General features: G+C 38.9%; 1 long non-coding RNA gene and 1 pseudogene across 1 annotated transcript; both read left to right on the top strand.

The window, feature by feature from the left end:
- Positions 1-4,846: 4,846 nt before the first annotated feature.
- Positions 4,847-7,552, top strand: LOC146959956 (uncharacterized). The gene is made up of 4 exons (XR_015035553.1): positions 4,847-4,941; positions 5,418-5,508; positions 6,799-6,936; positions 7,472-7,552. It is a non-coding gene; the product is annotated as an uncharacterized LOC146959956 (long non-coding RNA).
- A 140-nt stretch (positions 7,553-7,692) lies between these two features.
- Positions 7,693-10,246, top strand: LOC146959955 (uncharacterized; annotated as a pseudogene).
- Positions 10,247-23,057: the final 12,811 nt, after the last annotated feature.

Below are 23,057 nucleotides of genomic sequence, written 5' to 3'. Positions count from 1 at the left end.
GTGCTACACCAGATGTCCACCACAGTGAGCCTCCTTCACCTTCCCCAATGACTGTGACACTCAAAAGGTCTACCAGACCTAGGAAGCCTCCTGAGAGGCTCATAGAATAAGAGTGAACTGTTCAACTAATATAATGTGAAAGAAAGTTTGGACATTTGCCACGGTTACATAAACAACAGTTACAAAAGTTACAAAATAAACAGCTAGCTGAAGCTAGTATGAAAGTTCAAGTGAAGCTTTATTTATGAGCAGAACTTTACAGAAGCTTTCCTTGGCTGGAGTACTCAGTTCAAGCAAATGCTGCATACTGCTACCCATGCAGAATGTTTCAGGGACCCAGACACAGTTTTCAAACTTTCAGTGTAACTGGTTTCCACGACTGGAAGCATACAATGGAAACCGAAAAGGGACTAAACAAGCATGCTGCACCCAAAGAGTACCTGACGGATTCACACAATTAAGGAAATCTTAACACTGATCAACTGCAGCGCAACAGATTATCTGTCTGCAATTATTGATGTCACGGAGTTCCTTGCTGTGAACCAACTCCCCTTTAGAGGTGTGTGATGTATGATGGGGCCTTGCTCATGTCGGGTAAACATGGAGGGGTACAGAAACTGCTGCAGCAAACACTGGACAGAGAGTTACCATATGTCCACTGTTATAATTATCAGCTGCATTTGGTGGTCACCCATGCCCTGGCAGTTGAAAGGCCACGATGGTCTTCTTCATTATGTGTAACATGCTGTACAAGTTCTGCAGAAAACCAACTGTTGCCATTCTCTACAAAGGAGAGACACACAGTCAAGCGCCTGTTGGACCAACACGGGACTGGACATTCTGCTACAGGTATGTTAGTTTGGACTGATTGAGCTGATAATGATGATGCTGTATTGTGTGAATGACTAAGATTTATTTTCTCTATTCTACAGTCTCAGTCATTCTGAAATCATTTGATGACCTAGCCACACTGTTCAGAGAGATCACCAGCAACTGGAGATTTGGAGCAGATCTGCGCATTGAAGTATACCTACTTCTGAGCAAAATAATTATAATAATTATAAACTATTTGTATAGATCCTTCCATACAAGAAATGCAGCTCTTTACAACAGAGTTACAAGCACTAAGTGCTTCACAATGAACATAAAACATGTTAAAAAGAGATGAATGAAAATAACAACAACAAAAAGAGTAAAAATAGAATACATAGCTTAAGCTCTATTTCTGGTTCAATAGAAGCAATTTGAGATTTACAATAAACTCCATTTTAGAGGTCTCTTAAAATTCAATCAACTTTAAATAATCTTTAAAATCACTCAGTTAATTTCTTAATTTTGTAGAATTGATCACTTATAGTATCTTCAAAAAATTAATCACTTTAAATTGTTGTGGGCATCCCCACAGAAACAATTGTTTTGATATGTATGTTAAACAATATTTCAGAACTTATAGCTGGATTTGTTTGTTTTGTTTCATTTCCCTGTCTTTTCATGCAATGCTGCACTTTAAGTTGTGTTATATTCTGTACAGTAACAATAAGGTTTTTTAATTTTCTTCTAGGTTTGCAGCTCATCCGCAGTGCATGCACCTGTCTTGAGAATATCCGCACTGAATTCCAGGCAATCCTAACACATTGTGACAGTGTCACTAAAAGGCCATCAAAAAGAACACGCTCACAAAACACTGCCTTTGCTGACTACGTTGTTGAAGAAATCAGCACACATGTAGACTGTACTACTCAGGATTTATACTTGCATGACTCAGTATGTGGGGAAATGAAAAATCGCTTACATACATAAACATAACTGTGACTTGATGGAGGCACTAAATGCCCTGGATCCTGTGCAAGCTACATTCTTGGATGTCAGCAAGGTGAAGCCTTTACTTGACATCACCAAGACACCTGCTCTGGACTCTGAATTCGAGGTGGCCCGCAACTTCCTCAGGACCAAAATGCAAGAGTCTTCTCCACCTGATGGAGAGAAGTGGACATGAAACAGGTGATTAAGGCTAGGCAAAAGTTCAGTATTGTTTTTATTGTATTCAAAAATATTTAAAAAAGCTACAAGGCTCCTTTAGAATTATTAAATAGCCTATATTGTCATGGCATGGTCATTTGGTGACCTTTAAAACAAACTGATATTTTTCAGCATTGGGGCTTCATCAAGCAGTCAAACAGATCACACATCACACCTAACATGATTTGGTTCAATGAGATGAGAATGTATTTGATTGTTCAAACTACTGTAATTTTGTGTACCTTATTGTAAAGTGTTACCATTGTTCAACATGATGTTGCATTACTATTATATTGTTATCTGGGGAATCATTATGGTTGTAATGATATTGATTTCAACCTTATTTCTCCATCCTCACAGATCTTGAAACAGTTCCAGAGGCCACTGGAAGCAATGCCTACCGTCTTGACAGCATTTAAACATGGCCTGACTTTCGGAGCAAGCTTAAAAATACTTTAAAAAAATGTCTTCACAGAGCATCGCCAAACCATGCTTCATCAACGCAAGGCCAACCTGATCCGGTTGGCATTCGAGAAGGACTTGACTCGGAAATTTAGGAATGAGTGGAAGGACATTGTTTTAACACTAGAACCGCCAAGACGGTCTCACAGACCGTTTGTGTTTTTCTCATGTAAATTACTTTGTTTATATTAAATCTACAGGTCTCTCAGTCCGTGACTTTTCCTAAATATAAGTGTTTTATGGTTTCTGAAGCTTACAACTTATTAAAATGAAACACACTCGATTTCTGAGCAATTATACCTCGGACCGCCCACAGCGGTCCAGCTGTGATCACACAGCAATTATTACAATGTTTCAATTTTACAGTGTTTCGCGCTGAGAGAGAGAGAGAGAGAGAGAGAGAGAGAGAGAGAGAGAGAGAGAGAGAGAGAGAGACCGGGAGTATACGGGCAAAAACTGAAACAGGCCGGTTAGAAATGAAAAGAGGAAAATCACAGAATACAGGATATGTCCAGGAGACTCCTCGGGACGTGAGGGAGGGAGGATCAGATGCTGGCTCAGGTAGTGATGAGGAAATTGTAAGCTGCATCTGTCAGATATACGCATCTGTCAGCTGTCAGGTGTACACGTGTGCTCCAGCTCCATGCAGATGTAACGGAGGTGCGCGGACTGTCTGTGTAACGGAGGTGCACGGAGCTCCGTTACACAGACACTTCACAAACTTTATTTTGTGGGCTCAGGGCAGACTAGATAGTGATTAGCCTGTGTTGGATATAAAGCGCCATATTGAATTATAACGTAGCCTAATAATAATTCTCTCGGCTGCTGTCCAGTCCGGTAATAACGGGTTTCTGTGGGCGTGGAGCCTAAACTATGTAATATCCAAGTAGAACAACTGTAAAACACTGGAGCTGATAACAAACTGACCTAGAAAAAATGAAAATCCAGTGAACAGCGACGTCGACTCTTGACATGAGAGCAGCACACGTGTCCAGATGCGTCACTTTCAACTGTAGGCAGACATGTGTGCTGCAGGTGCAACAGGCGGTGCTGTAACATCACTCAGTCTACCCCCCCAACCACATCCAATCAAGACCCCAACACAACATAATACGAAGAAGGACTAACTAACTAACTAAAAATTAAATCTTATTTTTTCCACTTACAGAACAGTTTGCGACTGGAAACAATGTAATTACACGTGACGGTCTGGGAGATGTTAGGGTGAAAACTGGCTTAACACTGAATGTTTGCCTTTTACTAACTGAAGTTGATATTGTGCCTTACTGATTAAAACATAACACCAATGTCTCACTCAGCGCCGTAACGTAACCGTGCGGGGCCCCCCCGCGGCCGTTCGCCGCGGATGACGGCGGTGATGGCGGAGGGGGGCGGCGGCGAGGCGATGGCCGCGATGACGGGGGGCAGCGACAACACAGCAGAACGATCCTGCCTAGGAGCTATCCAACCAAAAGTCTCTTGAAATATCAAACAAAGAGGAGAACTATGGACTGTGGAAGCTTGAATGGCCAAAATACAGAAGTTATCATGACGTGAAACATATGTTGCAGTGTAAAAAAAAAAAAAAAAAAAAAAAAAGGACCGTTGATTCGGTGGAAACTCGGCTTAACGGGCGGGGGCGGGGCCCCCACGGCATGCGGGGCCCCCCCGCCTCGCGGGGGCTGCGGGGGTATACTTTACGGCCCAGGTCTCACTGACTGATGAGATAAGGCTGAACCTGTGTCTCTACACAGCAAATTCGCCGGTGTTAAAATTCCAGTGTAACATGAAATTAACACAAATCAGAGTTATTTTAACACTTACCAAATAATAACTAACACTTGCAGAGTCAGTGTAGATTTTGGGAGTTACACAGTTTCACACTCAGAGTGTTAACCTTTGACCACGCCCCCATTGACGGTTAAGAAATGCAGCTCTGGATTTTTGCAGTCGCCATTTTTCCCTCTCATTGCGGTAAGTTAAATTCTCTCAAATTCCATGTTTTAGCTCAATATTATAACATATTTATTTAGAACAATGTAAGATAAAGTTTATTTACCGGACTACAAATATTCTTAAAGTGTTTTATCAAATTTTAAACCGTTTTTCGTCGAAGTGTCTGATTGCTAGCATAAAGTCTGTAACTTATAGCATGTAAGTTAATACCGTAGGTTAGTTTTCAGTTTTAGACAGCACATGCGGGTAAATTTTGAGATGTACTGTCTTTGTCATGTGAACTGAAGTATAACGTTATATTTTACATATTTTGGGGAATGGTACTTTTTAAATGTGCTTTGCAATGAGAAACGTAGTTGCGGAGCGCCTGGGCTGATTGACTGAATCACTAACAGGTGTGCTAATTGCTGGCGGGAGACATTGAGTCCAGAGACAGACCGCACCTGCAGGACCACTTCCCTTCTCTTGTGTGAAAGTGCTAGCTGCCCAACATAGTCAGCACAGGTGGGTAACGTTCCCATTTAAGTGTCTTCACACACTGTACGAGGCGTCGCGCGGGTGCTAGTCTCGCCGCGTGCTGGCCGCCAAGCCTTGCGGCGCTCACCGCGGCTCCACCGCCGCAAGGCGGTTAGCTTAGCTTAGCCGAGCAATTCGGCGCGAGCTCCGCTACCCCGAGGCAGCTCCGCGGGCGGCGCAAGGTAGCTCCGCCGGGTTCGCGCCCAAGGGCCCCGGTAGAGCCGCCTCGGGCCTCGCGGTTACAGAGCTCGTGCCGCCCGCGGAGCCCCTTCGCGCTAACCGGTTAGCCTCGTGGTAGCGAGCCCAAGAGCTCCATCGGAACTTGGGCTAAATGCCCTGCAACGTCAAGGGTTCGTCTTTCAGGTCTATCAAAAGAGAACATTAATAATCAAAACAACATTGCAAGGATGTAACTAATTTCATGTTGTCATGTTGTCTCCCTTTTCACCTGCTGTCTGTTACAGATGGAAACATGCTCTTTAAAGTGCAGAAAATACCGCAGGAAATACATTAAGTTGCAGCAAGAAGCTGACTTCGCAGATTTCATATCTGAAGGTAAATTTCCAACTGAGATGTGACTAATCTAAACAAGTCATTATAATTAGGGCTGGGACTTGATTTAAAAAAAAAATCTAGTTGGAGGCTTTGCAATTAATTAATCGAAATTAATCGCATATGAATATTTGACCTGAGAGCAGTGAGAAGCATTTTTTCACATGGATTTTAGTATACCATTGAATAATGACTGAATACATAAGCCTTTTTTTTTCAAGGTGGTACTTAACCAAGACTAACAGACTAGGGATGCAAATTAAATTGATTAATCAATATTTGATATATACAGATTAAATGGTCGTTCCTGCCATTACACTACTGTATTTAACTACTTAGATCACAGAACCATAAACTGATTTGTTTAACTCAGCCTGATGATTTATTAATCTGTAGTGTGACAGACTAGCTACAGTGTGACAGGTCTGTAGCTACATCTTGACCACATGTCAGCTGTTCAGCTGCAGCAGAGGAAACTCCGCTGTTCTCAGCTCCACCGCGACGCGACGAGCGCTTTTATTTTAAAAAATTTTCTGTTAGCGACCGGCTAAATTACGGGAGGATACTGTAAACCGGCGAGGATCCACTGTATTTATCAAAGCTTGGTCGCCGTGCTGAGGCACCGGGTCGGTTTGAGCTGCGTTCAGGCTACATTATTTAAAACTCCTCAGGCAGTGATCAGTGTCGGCGGCTTTTTAACTCATTAAATGATTGTACTTGAGTATTATCGGTATGCCTGAAACTCATCTAGTGAGAAACGTTCCGCTGTGCAAAAATAAGTGCGATTAAAATGTGTTAATTTGTGTAATTAATTAATCTTAATTAACACGTTAAAGTCCTGGCCCTAATTATAATATTAACACGCTGTTGTGCTGTTTTGTCCCTTAAAGGAGAATTTCGGTCATTTTTGACCCCTAAACCGTTGTCCTGATGGTCACCCAGTGTTGGGGGGAGCAATAAATGCGACTTAAATTGATGCAGGCAAACCAGAGTTACACCATGGCTACCCGGCACTCGGGATACACTACATGAGTTCAATGGTGTCTCGCGCAAGGATTCCAGTCATGTACCATAGATATTTGATTGTTTTCTGAGTGTTTGTTGTGGTTGAAAGAATTGCCCCCTTGGGGTAGCGTTGTCGCTATCCCTAGCGCCGGGTAGCCATGGTGTAACTCTGGTTTGCCTGCAGCAATTTTAGTCGCGTTTTTTGCTTCCCCCAACACTGGGTGACCATCAGGACAACGGTTTAGGGGTCAAAAATGACTGGAATTCTCCTTTAGCCTCATAATGCAGTGAAAGACAAGTTCTCCATACCCATGGACCAAATCACTGTGGAAGATGATACAGGCACTGAGGTGGATGAAAGCGTATTCGCAGAATTATCTGCTATGGAGGGGATTTGCTTTGTCATCAAGAATTGTCATGACAATGGTAAGTTTTATAAAAGATAGCTTGGTTTTATTTTGCTGAAATGTGGTCACTGAAGATGCAACCATTTTAATACTAGCATATGAAATATTAAGACCCTTGTTAGAAAAGGTTTAAAGCTACAGTTGGTAAGTTGATGAAAGTGAAAGTAAACTCTGCGACTTGGTCAGAAATTTCAAAACAATACACCTTTATGAACCTCTGCCAAGCGCCCCCGTACACACAGACTCAAACAGACACTATATGAATTACCCATTTAATGTCCGACCATCAGAATATAATGACAGTTCCAGCAAATATGACTGAATAATTGTTACCAACTGAAGCTTAAGTAATGAATTTAATTGATAAGCGATTAAGTGAAATAAAACAAATTAATGCCAGTAAGTAATGTATAGCACAAATTGTGGCATAGCAAAGCAGACGTTTTTTTCTTTTGATTTCTAATTATTCAGTCTGGAAGGAGATAGAGGGAGTTTCTTGGATGTCCAGTGCTGAATGCAACTGCAAATAACCTTAATTGTTGTTTGTGTTTGAGATTCCCCCTCGTCACCTCCATCCACACCTTCACCATGTAGGAGTGTCCACTCTGGCTCCATAAGTAGCAGTGACGGTGAGGTCTCAAGACCATCTAAGCGAATTAGAAGTGATGAAGAGTCATTACAGAGTTCTTCAGCCAGAGAGGTGAGTTTATCATCATATCCATTTATCTTTTTGCTTACTGTGTGTTCTAATTAATTGTTATCTATGTAGCTGATAAACCAGATCTTGCTGACAAAACCTGGAGGGACAGCAGTGCTCGAGGAATATGAAGAGACTGGTACTTTGCGTGATAGCAGAAGAAGACAGATGGTTAACATTCTAGCAGCGCACATGGTTGAGACTGAAGGGTAAGTTGTTGATACAAGGATATAGATTTGATTCTACTGTAAGGATCGGCAATATTATGTGGAATAGGACAGCTTGTCCCAGCAGTTAGGTGGTTACAACCATTTGATTGACTTTTTCATAAAAAGCCTATATTGCATGATTATTAAAAAATTAAGAGAGTCTGACAGTGACTCAAGGCTGCAGTAGACCTGTATAGCTGCAGTAAATATGATCATTGTCATCCCTATGAAGTCAGGCACTTGGGTAAGTGAGCAAACCATTTTAATTTTTCTTTGCAGGAGAATCCCTCAGCGAATTACTAAAGAGAAATATGCACTTGGAATTGTCACCTTGTTCCCTTCATTGAGAGATCCACTCTCCAAGAAAGGACATGTAAGTTGTGTATTTTCCTTAAAGTAACAATCACCTATTATTAATACCTGTTTAAAATATGTTGAATGGATTGGATTTTAAACACACATATTTTACTTCATATTCAAAACAAATATGAAACATTAAGTTTATTAGATAATTCATGTGTGAACCAGGGAGGAGGAGGGATGTCTAATTCAGAATTGCCCTAACTTTTGATTCTTCTATTTCTAAAATCTGACTTGTTCGGTTTTCTTAACTTTTATTCATTCTATGATTTCATTGTTAAAAGGATACTGCTATTTGCTGACCATGAAGATTAACTTTGATCATGTCTCTGTCTTTGCTAAGGAACACTTTTATGACTGGCAAAGTGGCTCTGGATTTCTGGCATGGCGCCTTAAGACAATTCAGCGAAAGACCGTACTGGTCTAAGGAACCGAAAATGCAAACCGTGGGAGGAGGTGGTCCGACACAGGAAAGGGAGCTACCTGCGATTGGTGGTCAGCTAGATGATGAACGTTGTAAAGAAACCATATCCTTGATGAATCATACCAGTGACAAAGAAGTCATCATGCAGAAGATGAAGGAGACCTTTGAGTATAGGCAGCGCCTCATCCGCAACCCCAATGACTCACACACTGTACTCTCTGTGTTTCCAAGGCTGCTGGATACTAAAGGGCTGGTCAGTATTGGCATCATTTTCTGTTACCAGTCCATCATAGCTGAATGTTATGTGTGTGTCATTTGTTAATACTTTTTTTTCTTTGTTGCTGCAGATACTTCAAGACTTCAGCCTCCTCTTTGGACCAGAAATATCTGCCAGACTGCTGGAGAAGTGGCATACCTCCTATAAAGGAAAGGTGATCAGAGAAGCAGAGTGCCTTACTTCCACCCCAGTGCTCCAGAGTTTGCTGAAGTCTGCTAAGAATCAGTACAGTGAGGAATCATCTGAGGACCATCCAGGTATTCAGTTTTAATTGAATTATTTTGTATGTATTGGGTCATATACATACTTATGATGTAACTTATCGTAACTCGGTTGGAAAAGTGAAAAAAAAATTGTGATTCAAATATAGGTGAGCATGGACTTTTTTTTTTGTTTCTTACAGGATGGGACAGTGATGTGGCATCTTTCCTACTGCTCTTGCATATCCTACCACCTCAGCCTGTGAAAAAGAAATCACTGAAGATCAGTGCATCCCAGGCTATGGGACACTTAGTTGTGTTTCACAAGGTATGTATTGGGCCACAGTAGGTGCTTTAATTAAGAAATGTATGTCAGACTAAAAGCACAAACATGTGATGACATGACATTCTCACCCCCACCCCAGTCCTGCAGGAGCTTAGAAGAACACCTACAGAGCTGCCAGGAGAGCCATCAGCAGCCATACCTTCTGGCTTCTGGGACCAGCAAGCAGGCCATCAGCTCGTTCTACATTGTGATGGATAAGAAGCTCATCCCTAGCCTGATGCATCAGCCGCTTATTTCATTACATTTCAAAAAGCGTCTGAACACCAGCCATAGGGATTCGTTTGCTTCCGGGAGGCGGTTGCTTACATTTGCTTCAACTAATCGCTGCTGCTTGGTGGTCACGTGTGCTATACACCGGTTAAGCTCATAGGTTAGCTTGAGCGCTTGAGTTCAACGGCTTCGCCTTCAGTAGAGTGCCTATAGGCACTCTAGCCTTCAGTTCCCCATCTGTTCGCTGATTGGTCCGTCCACCAGAGCGGACGGAGCAAACCGAAACGCATTGCTAGTGTCCTGACTACATTGTTGAGGCAAATGAAATTTGCCGGAACCAGTAGGCGGCGCTAGCCTGGCTAGCTCATCCCCTGCCAGGGAACCACATCATTGGCAGCCCTCGACGAGCTTTTTAAGGTGCATTTTGTCTTCAGTGTAAGCTATGCTGATGCTCTCAATAACCTGTACACATTTATCCAGACAACAGTCTATGGTATTGATGTGGAAACCACCAAAGAAAGCCCAAAGGTGAAAGAATTAAGAGCCAAGTTCATGAACAGGAGCCATGTTCAACAAATTCCAGGTGTCATATTTGTTGACCATTGATTTAACATGTATTATATCCTGGAGAAGGTTTCATGTATGTGTGCGCAGTTAACAAAAAGCTTAAAGACAAAGATGTTGGCCACATTCATGTATAGGAGTTCAGAGCAAATTTCTTGAAAAATGTATAGGTGTCACATTTGTAGATTATTGCATGATGCACCTAGTGCATTAATTCAGCACCTTAAGTTTTTTCATGGATTATATCCTGGCAAAAACTTTGTTTTGTGTGCTCAAGAAGGATGTTCACTGCAGTTTAAAAGTTTTGCAGGTTTTCGAAAGCATTTAAATAGTTGTCATAGCACTGTTAACATGGGCCCAAGCAATGATGTCAATGTGCAAACACCACATCAGTCAGACTTAAGCGAGCCTATCTCACAAGATGCCTCTGATATGGACGTGGATCTGATAAATCAACCCTCTACATCTCATATGCCAAAAGACCAGGCAAAAGAAACGTGTGCTTCAATCATAGCAAAGTTAGTGGGAGGTGGTGTTGCTAACAATGTTGTATCATCTGTTGTTGAAAGCATGGAGGAGTATGTCAATGAGGTTCATGAAAATCTTAAAGAACAAGTGTTGAGTGCTGTGCCTGATACAAATCCCAGTAGAAGTGCAGTGGTTTCTATGTTGTACCAGATGGCTGCATTGTCTAAGGCAGGGGTCTTCAACGTTTTCCAGGCCAAGGACCCCCAAACTGATGGAGAGATGGAGCGGGGACCCCCTACTTATATTGTATAAAATTGTGTTTTATATTTAACTAGAAAAAACATTTCCAAGAATGGAAATGGTGTGAATGCTTCCAGCAATGCTGAATGAGCTGAAGAAATTGTTGAAAGAAAGAAAGAAAGAAAGATTGAAACAAGAGAGAAAAAAGAAAAGGACAGAAAGAAAGAAAGAAAGAAAGAAAGAAAGAAAGAAAGAAAGAAATGGAGTAAAAACAAAGGAAGAGAAAAGGAGTAGAAAGAAAGAATCAAACAAACAAAGAAGTAAAAAGACAGAAATGGAAAGAAAGAAAGAAAGAAAGAAAGAAAGAAAGAAAGAAAGAAAGAAAGAAAGAAATGGAGTAAAAACAAAGGAAGAGAAAAGGAGTAGAAAGAAAGAAAGAATCAAACAAACAAAGAAGTAAAAAGACAGAAATGGAGTGAAAGAAAGAAAGAAAGAAATGGAGTAAAAACAAAGGAAGAGAAAAGGAATAGAAAGAAAGAAAGAAACAATCAAACAAACAAAGAAGTAAAAAGACAGAAATGGAGTGAAAGAAAGAAAGAAAGAAAGAAAGAAAGAAAGAAAGAAAGAAAGAAAGAAAGAAAGAAAGAAAGAAAGAAAGAAAGGAAGGAGACAGAGGGGTTAAAAAATAGGGAGGGGTATAGATAGATAGATAGAAAGAAAGAAAGAAAGAAAGAAAGAAAGAAAGAAAGAAAGAAAGAAAGAAAGAAAGAAAGGAGACAGAGGGGTTAAAAAATAGGGAGGGGTACAGACAGATAGATAGATAGATAGATAGATAGATAGATAGATAGATAGATAGATAGATAGATAGATAGATAGATGGATAGATAGATAGATAGATAGATAGATAGATAGATAGATAGATAGATAGATAGATAGATAGATAGATAGATAGGACACATGTTAAAAGCTGCATCATATGTCCCAGGCTCCACCTGTAATTGTACTACTATTAATAGAGTTGGAAAGACTAAACGTCTGAACTTAAATTCATGAGAAAAATATAAATTGTGGGAGATGTTTACATCAAAAGTATAAAATAATTGAGAGCCTGATGAATTTGAGCTGAAAACCTGTGTGTGTGTGTGTGTGTGTGTGTGTCTGGGTGTGTGAGTCTGACGGTCTCTCTGTCTGCGTGTACATGTGCAGAAAGTAAAACTGTTAAGCGCCACAGAACTCCTCTCTCCCTAATGATCTGATTGATTAGACCTGTGTGGCAGCCTGCCCTCAGAAGTTACCATGGTGACTCAACTAACTGCTTACATTTTACTGTGTGGAACAGTGTTGTGTTTGTGTGTTTGTGTGTTTGTGTATGTGTGCATGTGTGACTGTGTGTGAGTGTCTGTGTGTGTCTGTCTGTGTGAGTGTGATGCCTGTGTTTGTGCGTGGACATCCTCTGTCAGTCTGGTTTATCATGTGTCTGTGTGGGGCTGTGTTTAAAAACATCTTAACGAGCAGCCAGGCTGCACCTGCACTTGTTCTATTAATAGACATGATAACGAGCTGGCCCCAACAGCTGGACCAACTGCACACAGAGCAGAGCAGAGCAGAGAGATTTGAGCTCAGTGCAGCTTCCGAAAACAGCCCAGAAAAAGAGAACCGTATAACTCTTATCAGAATGTGGTCTGACTACTGGGGCAAGGAGACCTTCCTGAGCACATTGATGTGCATTAAATGTTTGTAGGGCAAAAACTTTTCTTGCCGTCGCAGGGTAGAAAAGGGGGGCATTTCTGCTTTTCTAAAAAAATCTGCTCCTACTTTTATATTGAAGTGGATGAGCCACTGGAGCGGGTCTAGCTGGACAATTAGGCTCATAGAGACAATTCTGTAAGTCTGTCTGCTGTTTTGAGCACATAAGATGAGACACGACAAGTGTGGCTAGAAACCGGTGAGGAAATCATGTGTCTAGAGTTTAATTTGTGGCCGTGCTGGCAATTTATCCAGAAAAAATCCTGAATGTTTTTTCGATCCCTCTCACTCTAACGATGATGTCACTCACTCTAAGCCCTGCTCGTTAAGCGCAATACACAACCATTATAAAGTTGGATTTTGTGAAAAATTTTAATGATTTTAAAACAGCCAACAATCTAAAACTGTTGAAGATATCAATAAGATGAGTCATACAGGAATAGATTAAAAGTTTGTCTACAATTTAAAAGACAAATGGAGTCTGTGGGTGAAAGTATGCTGAAGTTTTAGAGGTTCAAAGAAGTAAGAAGATTTTAAAAGTTTGAAGACGTTTTCAATGCATTCCTATGGGAAAAAATTTGCAGAAAAAGTTAAATATTTTAAAAAGTATAAATAGTATAAAAGAGAAAAGTCATAGCACCCTTGTCCTGAAAAAGCCACACGTTTTGATATATGAATGGTTGAAATAGCACAAAGTATGAAGGAGTAGAAGATGTCTGAAAAAGGGTGAAAGTAGTAAGAATAATAATAACTAGAAAAAACATTTCCAAGAATGGAAATGGTGTGAATGCTGGAAGCAATGCTGAATGAGCTGAAGAAATTGTTGAAACAAAGCTGAATGAGCTGAAGAAAGAAAGAAAGAAGGAAAGGACAGAAGGAAAGAAAGAAAATGGGAAGGGTAGATGGAGAAAGAAAGAAAGAAGAAAAGGACAGAAAGAAAGAAGACACAGAGAGAAGGGTAGATAGAGAAAGAAAAAGGTAAGAAAAGCAGAATAATAGAACATAAAGAGAATAGAGAATGAATGAAAGAGACAGAGGAGTAGTAAGAAAGAAGGAAAGATATTGGGGTGGATAAATGAAAGAGAGATATATACAGAGAGCAGTAGAAAGAAAGAAAGAAATGGGGTAGAAACATAGAAAGAGAAAAGGAGTAGAAAGAAAAACAGAAAGAAACAAAGAAGTAAAAAGAAAGAAAGAAAGAAGAAAGAAAGAAAGAAGAAAAAGAGAGAGGGGGATGATAGATAGAAAGAGGTAGATGGATGGATAGGGAGGGAAAGATAGAAAGAAGTTATGTAAAATACAAATGAAGGAGTAAAAGAAAGAAAGAAAAAGAGAGACAAAGGGTTTATAGATAGATAGATAGATAGATAGATCAGAGGGGTTAAAAAATAGGGAGGGGTATAGATAGATAGATAGATAGATAGATAGATAGATAGATAGATAGATAGATAGATAGATAGATAGATAGATAGATAGATAGATAGATAGATAGATAGATAGATAGATAGGACACATGTTAAAAGCTGCATCCTATGTCCTAGGCTCCACCTGTAATTGTACTACTATTAATAGAGTTGGAAAGACTAAACGTCTGAACTTAAATTCATGAGAAAAATATGTTGGAGATGTTTACATCAAAAGTATAAAATAATTGAGAGCCTGATGAATTTGAGCTAAAAACCTGTGTGTGTGTGTGTGTGTGTGTGTGTGTGTGTGTGTCTGGGTGTGTGAGTCTGACGGTCTCTCTGTCTGCGTGTAAATGTGCAGAAAGTAAAACTGTTGATAAGTGCCACAAAACTCCTCTCTCCCTAATGATCTGATTGATTCGCAGCCTGCCCTCAGAAGTTACCATGGCGACGACCATGCTTACATTTTAGAAGAAATGGAGTAAAAACAAAGGAAGAGAAAAGGAGTAGAAAGAAAGAAAGAAAGAAACAATCAAACAAACAAAGAAGTAAAAAGACAGAAATGGAGTGAAAGAAAGAAAGAAATAAAGAAAGAAAGAAAGAAAGAAAGAAAGAAAGAAAGAAAGAAAGAAAGAAATGGGGTAGAAAGAAAGAAAGAAAGAAAGAAAGAAATGGAGTAAAAACAAAGGAAGAGAAAAGGAATAGAAAGAAAGAAACAATCAAACAAAGAAGTAAAAAGACAGAAATGGAGTGAAAGAAAGAAGAAAAAGAGAGAGGGGGATGATAGATAGAAAGAGGTAGATGGATGGATAGAGAGGGAAGGATAGAAAAAGTTACGTAAAATACAAATGAAGAAGTAGAAGAAAGAAAAAAAGGATAGATAGATAGATAGATAGATAGATAGATAGATAGATAGATAGATAGATAGATAGATAGATAGATAGATAGATAGATAGATAGATAGATAGATAGATAGATAGATAGATAGAGAGGGAAGGATAGAAAAAGTTACGTAAAATACAAATGAAGGAGTAGAAGAAAGAAAAAAGGGATAGATAGATAGATAGATAGATAGATAGATAGATAGATAGATAGATAGATAGATAGATAGATAGATAGATAGATAGATAGATAGATAGATAGATAGATAGATAGATAGATAGATAGATAGATAGATAGATAGATAGGACACATGTTAAAAGCTGCATCCTATGTCCCAGGCTCCACCTGTAATTGTACTACTATTAATAGAGTTGGCAAGACTAAACGTCTGAACTTAAATTCATGAGAAAAATATAAATTGTTGGAGATGTTTACATCAAAAGTATAAAATAATTGAGAGCCTGATGAATTTGAGCTGAAAACCTGTGTGTGTGTCTGGGTGTGTGAGTCTGGCGGTCTCTTTGTCTGTGTGTACATGTGCAGAAAGTAAAACTGTTAAGCGCCACAGAACTCCTCTCTCCCTAATGATCTGATTGATTACACCTGTGTGGCAGCCTGCCCTCAGAAGTTACCATGGTGACTCAACTAACTGCTTACATTTTACTGTGTGGAACAGTGTTGTGTTTGTGTGTTTGTCTGTTTGTGTATGTGTGCATGTGTGACTGTGTGTGAGTGTCTGTGTGTGTCTGTCTGTGTGAGTGTGATGCCTGTGTTTGTGCGTGGACATCCTCTGTCAGTCTGGTTTATCATGTGTCTGTGTGGGGCTGTGTTTAAAAACATCTTAACGAGCGGCCAGGCTGCACCTGTATAGACATGATAACGAGCTGGCCGCTACAGCTGGACCAACTGCACACAGAGCAGAGCAGAGCAGAGAGATTTGAGCTCTGTGCAGCTTCCGAAAACAGCCCAGAAAAAGAGAACCGTACCTCTTATTAGAATGTGGTCATGACTACTGGGAGAGGAGACCTTCCTGAGCACATTGATGTGCATTAAATGTTTGTAGGGCAAAAACTTTTCTCAGGCTCGCAAGGTAGAAAAGGGGGGCATTTCTGTTTTTCTAAAAAAATCAGCTCCTACTTTTATATTGAAGTGGATGAGCCACTGGAGCGGGTCTAGCTGGACAATTAGGCTCACTGAGACAATTCTGTAAGTCTGTCTGCTGTTCTGAGCACATTAAATGAGACACGACAAGTGTGGCTACAAACCGGTGAGGAAATCATGTGTCTAGAGTTTAATTTCTGGCCGTGCTGGCAATTTATCCAGAAAAAATCCTGAATGTTTTTTCGATCCCTCTCACTCTAACGATGATGTCACTCACTCTAAGCCCTGCTCGTTAAGCGCAATACACAACCATTATAAAGTTGAATTTTGTGAAAAATTTTAATGATTTTAAAACAGCCAACAATCTAAAACTGTTGAAGATATCAATAAGATGAGTCATACGGGAATAGATTAAAAGTTTGTCTACAATTTAAAAGACAAATGGAGTCTGTGGGAGAAAGTATGCTGACGTTTTAGAGGTTCAAAGAAGTAAGAAGATTTTAAAAGTTTGAAGACGTTTTCAATGCATTCCTATGGGAAAAAATTTGCAGAAAAAGTTAAATATTTTAAAAAGTATAAATAGTATAAAAGAGAAAAGTCATAGCACCCTTGTCCTGAAAAAGCCACACGTTTTGATATATGAATGGTTGAAATAGCACAAAGTATGAAGGAGTAGAAGATGTCTGAAAAAGGGTGAAAGTAGTAAGAATAATAATAATAATAATAAGTATAAAGAAAATGGCCGAACTGAATAACAATAGTGTGAATGCTTCCAGCATTCACACTAACTAGAAAAAACATTTCCAAGAATGGAAATGGTGTGAATGCTGGAAGCAATGCTGAATGAGCTGAAGAAATTGTTGAAACAAAGCTGAATGAGCTGAAGAAAGAAAGAAAGAAGGAAAGGACAGAAGGAAAGAAAGAAAATGGGAAGGGTAGATGGAGAAAGAAAGAAAGAAGAAAAGGACAGAAAGAAAGAAGACACAGAGAGAAGGGTAGATAGAGAAAGAAAAAGGTAAGAAAAGCAGAATAATAGAACATAAAGAGAATAGAGAATGAATGAAAGAGACAGAGGAGTAGTAAGAAAGAAGGAAAGATATTGGGGTGGATAAATGAAAGAGAGAGATATACAGAGAGCAGTAGAAAGAAAGAAAGAAATGGGGTAGAAACATAGAAAGAGAAAAGGAGTAGAAAGAAAAACAGAAAGAAACAAAGAAGTAAAAAGAAAGAAAGAAAGAAGAAAGAAAGAAAGAAGAAAAAGAGAGAGGGGGATGATAGATAGAAAGAGGTAGATGGATGGATAGGGAGGGAAAGATAGAAAGAAGTTATGTAAAATACAAATGAAGGAGTAAAAGAAAGAAAGAAAAAGAGAGACAAAGGGTTTATAGATAGATAGATAGATAGATAGATCAGAGGGGTTAAAAAATAGGGAGGGGTATAGATAGATAGATAGATAGATAGATAGATAGATAGATAGATAGATAGATAGATAGATAGATAGATAGATAGATAGATAGATAGATAGATAGATAGATAGGACACATGTTAAAAGCTGCATCCTATGTCCTAGGCTCCACCTGTAATTGTACTACTATTAATAGAGTTGGAAAGACTAAACGTCTGAACTTAAATTCATGAGAAAAATATAAATTGTTGGAGATGTTTACATCAAAAGTATAAAATAATTGAGAGCCTGATGAATTTGAGCTGAAAACCTGTGTGTGTGTGTGTGTGTGTGTGTGTGTGTGTGTGTGTGTGTGTGTGTGTGTGTGTGTCTGGGTGTGTGAGTCTGACGGTCTCTCTGTCTGCGTGTAAATGTGCAGAAAGTAAAACTGTTGATAAGTGCCACAAAACTCCTCTCTCCCTAATGATCTGATTGATTCGCAGCCTGCCCTCAGAAGTTACCATGGCGACGACCATGCTTACATTTTAGAAGAAATGGAGTAAAAACAAAGGAAGAGAAAAGGAGTAGAAAGAAAGAAAGAAAGAAACAATCAAACAAACAAAGAAGTAAAAAGACAGAAATGGAGTGAAAGAAAGAAAGAAAGAAAGAAAGAAAGAAAGAAAGAAAGAAAGAAAGAAAGAAAGAAAGAAATGGAGTAAAAACAAAGGAAGAGAAAAGGAATAGAAAGAAAGAAACAATCAAACAAAGAAGTAAAAAGACAGAAATGGAGTGAAAGAAAGAAGAAAAAGAGAGAGGGGGATGATAGATAGAAAGAGGTAGATGGATGGATAGAGAGGGAAGGATAGAAAAAGTTACGTAAAATACAAATGAAGAAGTAGAAGAAAGAAAAAAAGGATAGATAGATAGATAGATAGATAGATAGATAGATAGATAGATAGATAGATAGATAGATAGATAGATAGATAGATAGATAGATAGATAGATAGAGAGGGAAGGATAGAAAAAGTTACGTAAAATACAAATGAAGCAGTAGAAGAAAGAAAAAAGGGATAGATAGATAGATAGATAGATAGATAGATAGATAGATAGATAGATAGATAGATAGATAGATAGATAGATAGATAGATAGATAGATAGATAGATAGATAGATAGGACACATGTTAAAAGCTGCATCCTATGTCCCAGGCTCCACCTGTAATTGTACTACTATTAATAGAGTTGGAAAGACTAAACGTCTGAACTTAAATTCATGAGAAAAATATAAATTGTTGGAGATGTTTACATCAAAAGTATAAAATAATTGAGAGCCTGATGAATTTGAGCTGAAAACCTGTGTGTGTGTCTGGGTGTGTGAGTCTGGCGGTCTCTTTGTCTGTGTGTACATGTGCAGAAAGTAAAACTGTTAAGCGCCACAAACTCCTCTCTCCCTAATGATCTGATTGATTACACCTGTGTGGCAGCCTGCCCTCAGAAGTTACCATGGTGACTCAACTAACTGCTTACATTTTACTGTGTGGAACAGTGTTGTGTTTGTGTGTTTGTCTGTTTGTGTATGTGTGCATGTGTGACTGTGTGTGAGTGTCTGTGTGTGTCTGTCTGTGTGAGTGTGATGCCTGTGTTTGTGCGTGGACATCCTCTGTCAGTCTGGTTTATCATGTGTGTGTGTGGGGCTGTGTTTAAAAACATCTTAACGAGCAGCCAGGCTGCACCTGTATAGACATGATAACGAGCTGGCCGCTACAGCTGGACCAACTGCACACAGAGCAGAGCAGAGCAGAGAGATTTGAGCTCTGTGCAGCTTCCGAAAACAGCCCAGAAAAAGAGAACCGTACCTCTTATTAGAATGTGGTCATGACTACTGGGAGAGGAGACCTTCCTGAGCACATTGATGTGCATTAAATGTTTGTAGGGCAAAAACTTTTCTCAGGCTCGCAAGGTAGAAAAGGGGGGCATTTCTGTTTTTCTAAAAAAATCAGCTCCTACTTTTATATTGAAGTGGATGAGCCACTGGAGCGGGTCTAGCTGGACAATTAGGCTCACTGAGACAATTCTGTAAGTCTGTCTGCTGTTCTGAGCACATTAAATGAGACACGACAAGTGTGGCTACAAACCGGTGAGGAAATCATGTGTCTAGAGTTTAATTTCTGGCCGTGCTGGCAATTTATCCAGAAAAAATCCTGAATGTTTTTTCGATCCCTCTCACTCTAACGATGATGTCACTCACTCTAAGCCCTGCTCGTTAAGCGCAATACACAACCATTATAAAGTTGAATTTTGTGAAAAATTTTAATGATTTTAAAACAGCCAACAATCTAAAACTGTTGAAGATATTAATAAGCTGAGTAATATGTGAATAGATTAAAAGTTTGTCTACAATTTAAAAGACAAATGGAGTCTGTGGGAGAAAGTATGCTGACGTTTTAGAGGTTCAAAGAAGTAAGAAGATTTTAAAAGTTTGAAGACGTTTTCAATGCATTCCTATGGGAAAAAATTTGCAGAAAAAGTTAAATATTTTAAAAAGTATAAATAGTATAAAAGAGAAAAGTCATAGCACCCTTGTCCTGAAAAAGCCACACGTTTTGATATATGAATGGTTGAAATAGCACAAAGTATGAAGGAGTAGAAGATGTCTGAAAAAGGGTGAAAGTAGTAAGAATAATAATAATAACTAGAAAAAACATTTCCAAGAATGGAAATGGTGTGAATGCTTCCAGCAATGCTGAATGAGCTGAAGAAATTGTTGAAAGAAAGAAAGAAAGAAAGATTGAAACAAGAGAGAAAAAAGAAAAGGACAGAAAGAAAGAAAGAAAGAAAGAAAGAAAGAAAGAAAGAATCAAACAAACAAAGAAGTAAAAAGACAGAAATGGAGTGAAAGAAAGAAAGAAAGAAAGAAAGAAAGAAAGAAAGAAAGAAAGAAAGAAAGAAAAGGACAGAAGGAAAGAAAGAAAATGGGAAGGGTAGATGGAGAAAGAAAGAAAGAAAGAAAGAAAGAAAGAAAGAAAGAAAAAGACACAGAGAGAAGAGTATATAGAGAAAGAAAAAGGTAAGAAAAACAGAATAATAGAAGATAAAGAGAAAAGAAATTGGGGTGGATAAATGAAAGAGAGAGATATACAGAGAGCTGTACAAAGAAAGAAAGAAAGAAAGAAAGAAAGAAAGAAAGAAAGAAAGAAAGAAAGAAAGAAATGGGGTAGAAACAAAGAAAGAGAAAAGGAGTAGAAAGAAAGAAAGAAAGAAAGAAAGAAAGAAAGAAAGAACAAAAGGACAGAAAGAAAGAAAAAGACACAGAGAGAAGAGTAGATAGAGAAAGAAAAAGGTAAGGAAAAAAAGAATAATAGAAGATAAAGAGAAAAGAAATTGGGGTGGATAAATGAAAGAGAGACATATACAGAGAGCGGTACAAAGAAAGAAAGATAGAAAGAAAGAAAGAAAGAAAGAAAGAAAGAAAGAAAGAAAGAAATGGGGTAGAAAGAAAGAAAGAAAGAAAGAAAGAAAATGGGAAGCGTAGATGGAGAAAGAAAGAAAGAAAGAAAGAAAGAAAGAAAGAAAGAAAGAAAGAACAAAAGGTCCGAAAGAAAGAAAAAGACACAGAGAGAAGGGTAGATAGAGAAAGAAAAAGGTAAGAAAAACAGAATAATAGAAGATAAAGAGAATAGAAAATGAATGAAAGAGACAGAGGGGTAGTAAGAAAGATACAGATACAGAGAGCGGTACAAAGAAAGAAAGAAAGAAAGAAATGGGGTAGAAACAAAGAAAGAGAAAAGGAGTAGAAAGAAAGACAGAAAGAAAGAAACAAATAAGTAAAAAGAAATGGGGTAAAAGAAAGAAAGAAAGAAAGAAAGAAAGAAAGAAAGAAAGAAAGAAGAAAAAGAGAGAAGGGGATGATAGATAGAAAGAGGTAGATGGATGGATGGATGGATGGATGGATGGATGGATGGATGGATGGATGGATGGATGGATGGATGGATGGATGGATAGAGAGGGAAATATAGAAAGAAGTTATGCAAAATACAAATGAAGGAGTAAAAGAAAGAAAGAAAAAGAGAAAAAAGAGGGTTTGAAAAAAGAGATAGATAGATAGATAGATAGATAGATAGATAGATAGATAGATAGATAGATAGATAGATAGATAGATAGATAGATAGATAGATAGGACACATGTTAAAAGCTGCGTCCTATGTCCCAGGCTCCACCTGTAATTGTACTACTATTAATAGAGGTGGAAAGGTTAAATGTCTGAACTGAAATTCATGAGAAAAAAATTAATTGTTGGAGATGTTTACATCAAAAGTATAAAGTAATTGAGAGCCTGATGAATTTGAGCTGAAAACCTGTGTGTGTGTGTGTGTGTGTGTGTGTGTGTGTGTGTGTGTCTGGGTGTGTGAGTCTGACGGTCTCTCTGTCTGTGTGTACATGTGCAGAAAGTAAAACTGTTAAGCGCCACAAAACTCCTCTCTCCCTAATGATCTGATTGATTACACCTGTGTGGCAGCCTGCCCTCAGAAGTTACCATGGCGACTACCATGCTTACATTTTACTGTGTGGAACAGTGTTGTGTTTGTGTGTTTGTCTGTTTGTGTATGCGTGCATGTGTGACTGTGTGTGAGCGTCTCTGTGTGTCTGTCTGTGTGAGTGTGATGCCTGTGTTTTGTGACCAGACTGACATCCTCTGTCAGTCTGGTTTATCATGTGTGTGTGTGGGGATGTGTTTAAAAACATCTTAACGAGCGGCCAGGCTGCACCTGACCTGTTCTATTAATAGACATGATAACGAGCTGGCCACTACAGCTGGACCAACTGCACACAGAGCAGAGCAGAGCAGAGAGATTTGAGCTCTGTGCAGCTTCCCAAAACAGCCCAGAAAAAGAGAACCGTAACTCTTATCAGAATGTGGCCATGATTTTCTAGGCAAGGAGACCTTCCTGAGCACATTGATGTGCATTAAATGTTTGTAGGGCAAAAACTTTTCTCAGAATCGCAAGGTAGAAAAGGGGGGCATTTCTGCTTTTCTAAAAAAATCAGCTCCTACTTTTATATTGAAGTGGATGAGCCACTGGAGCGGGTCTAGCTGGACAATTAGGCTCACTGAGACAATTCTGTAAGTCTGTCTGCTGTTTTGAGCACATCAGATGAGAGACGACAAGTGTGGCTACAAACCGGTGAGGAAATCATGTGTCTAGAGTTTAATTTGTGGCCGTGCTGGCAATATATCCAGAAAAAATCCTGAATGTTTTTTCGATCCCTCTCACTCTAACGATGATGTCACTCACTCTAAGCCCTGCTCGTTAAACGCAATACACAACCATTATAAAGTTGGATTTTGTCGAAAATTTTAATGATTTTAAAACAGCCAAATACCTAAAAACTGTTGAAGATATCAATAAGCTGAGTAATATGTGAATAGATTAAAAGTTTGTCTACAGTTTAAAAGTGAAATGGAGTCTGTGGGAGAAAGTATGCTGAAGTTTTAGAGGTTCAAAGTAGTAAGAAGATTTTAAAAGTTTGAAGATGTTTTCAATGCATTCCTATGGGAAAAAATTTGCAGAAAAAGTTAAATATTTTAAAAAGTATTAATAGTATAAAAGAGAAAAGTCATAGCACCCT

Source organism: Trachurus japonicus, unplaced genomic scaffold, assembly GCF_045865225.1.
Source record: "Trachurus japonicus isolate A0001 unplaced genomic scaffold, Traja_1.0 AP030833.1".
Lineage (NCBI taxonomy): Eukaryota > Metazoa > Chordata > Actinopteri > Carangiformes > Carangidae > Trachurus > Trachurus japonicus.
Note: the sequence above shows the minus strand (reverse complement) of the source record. Positions and strands in the feature narration are given on the sequence as shown.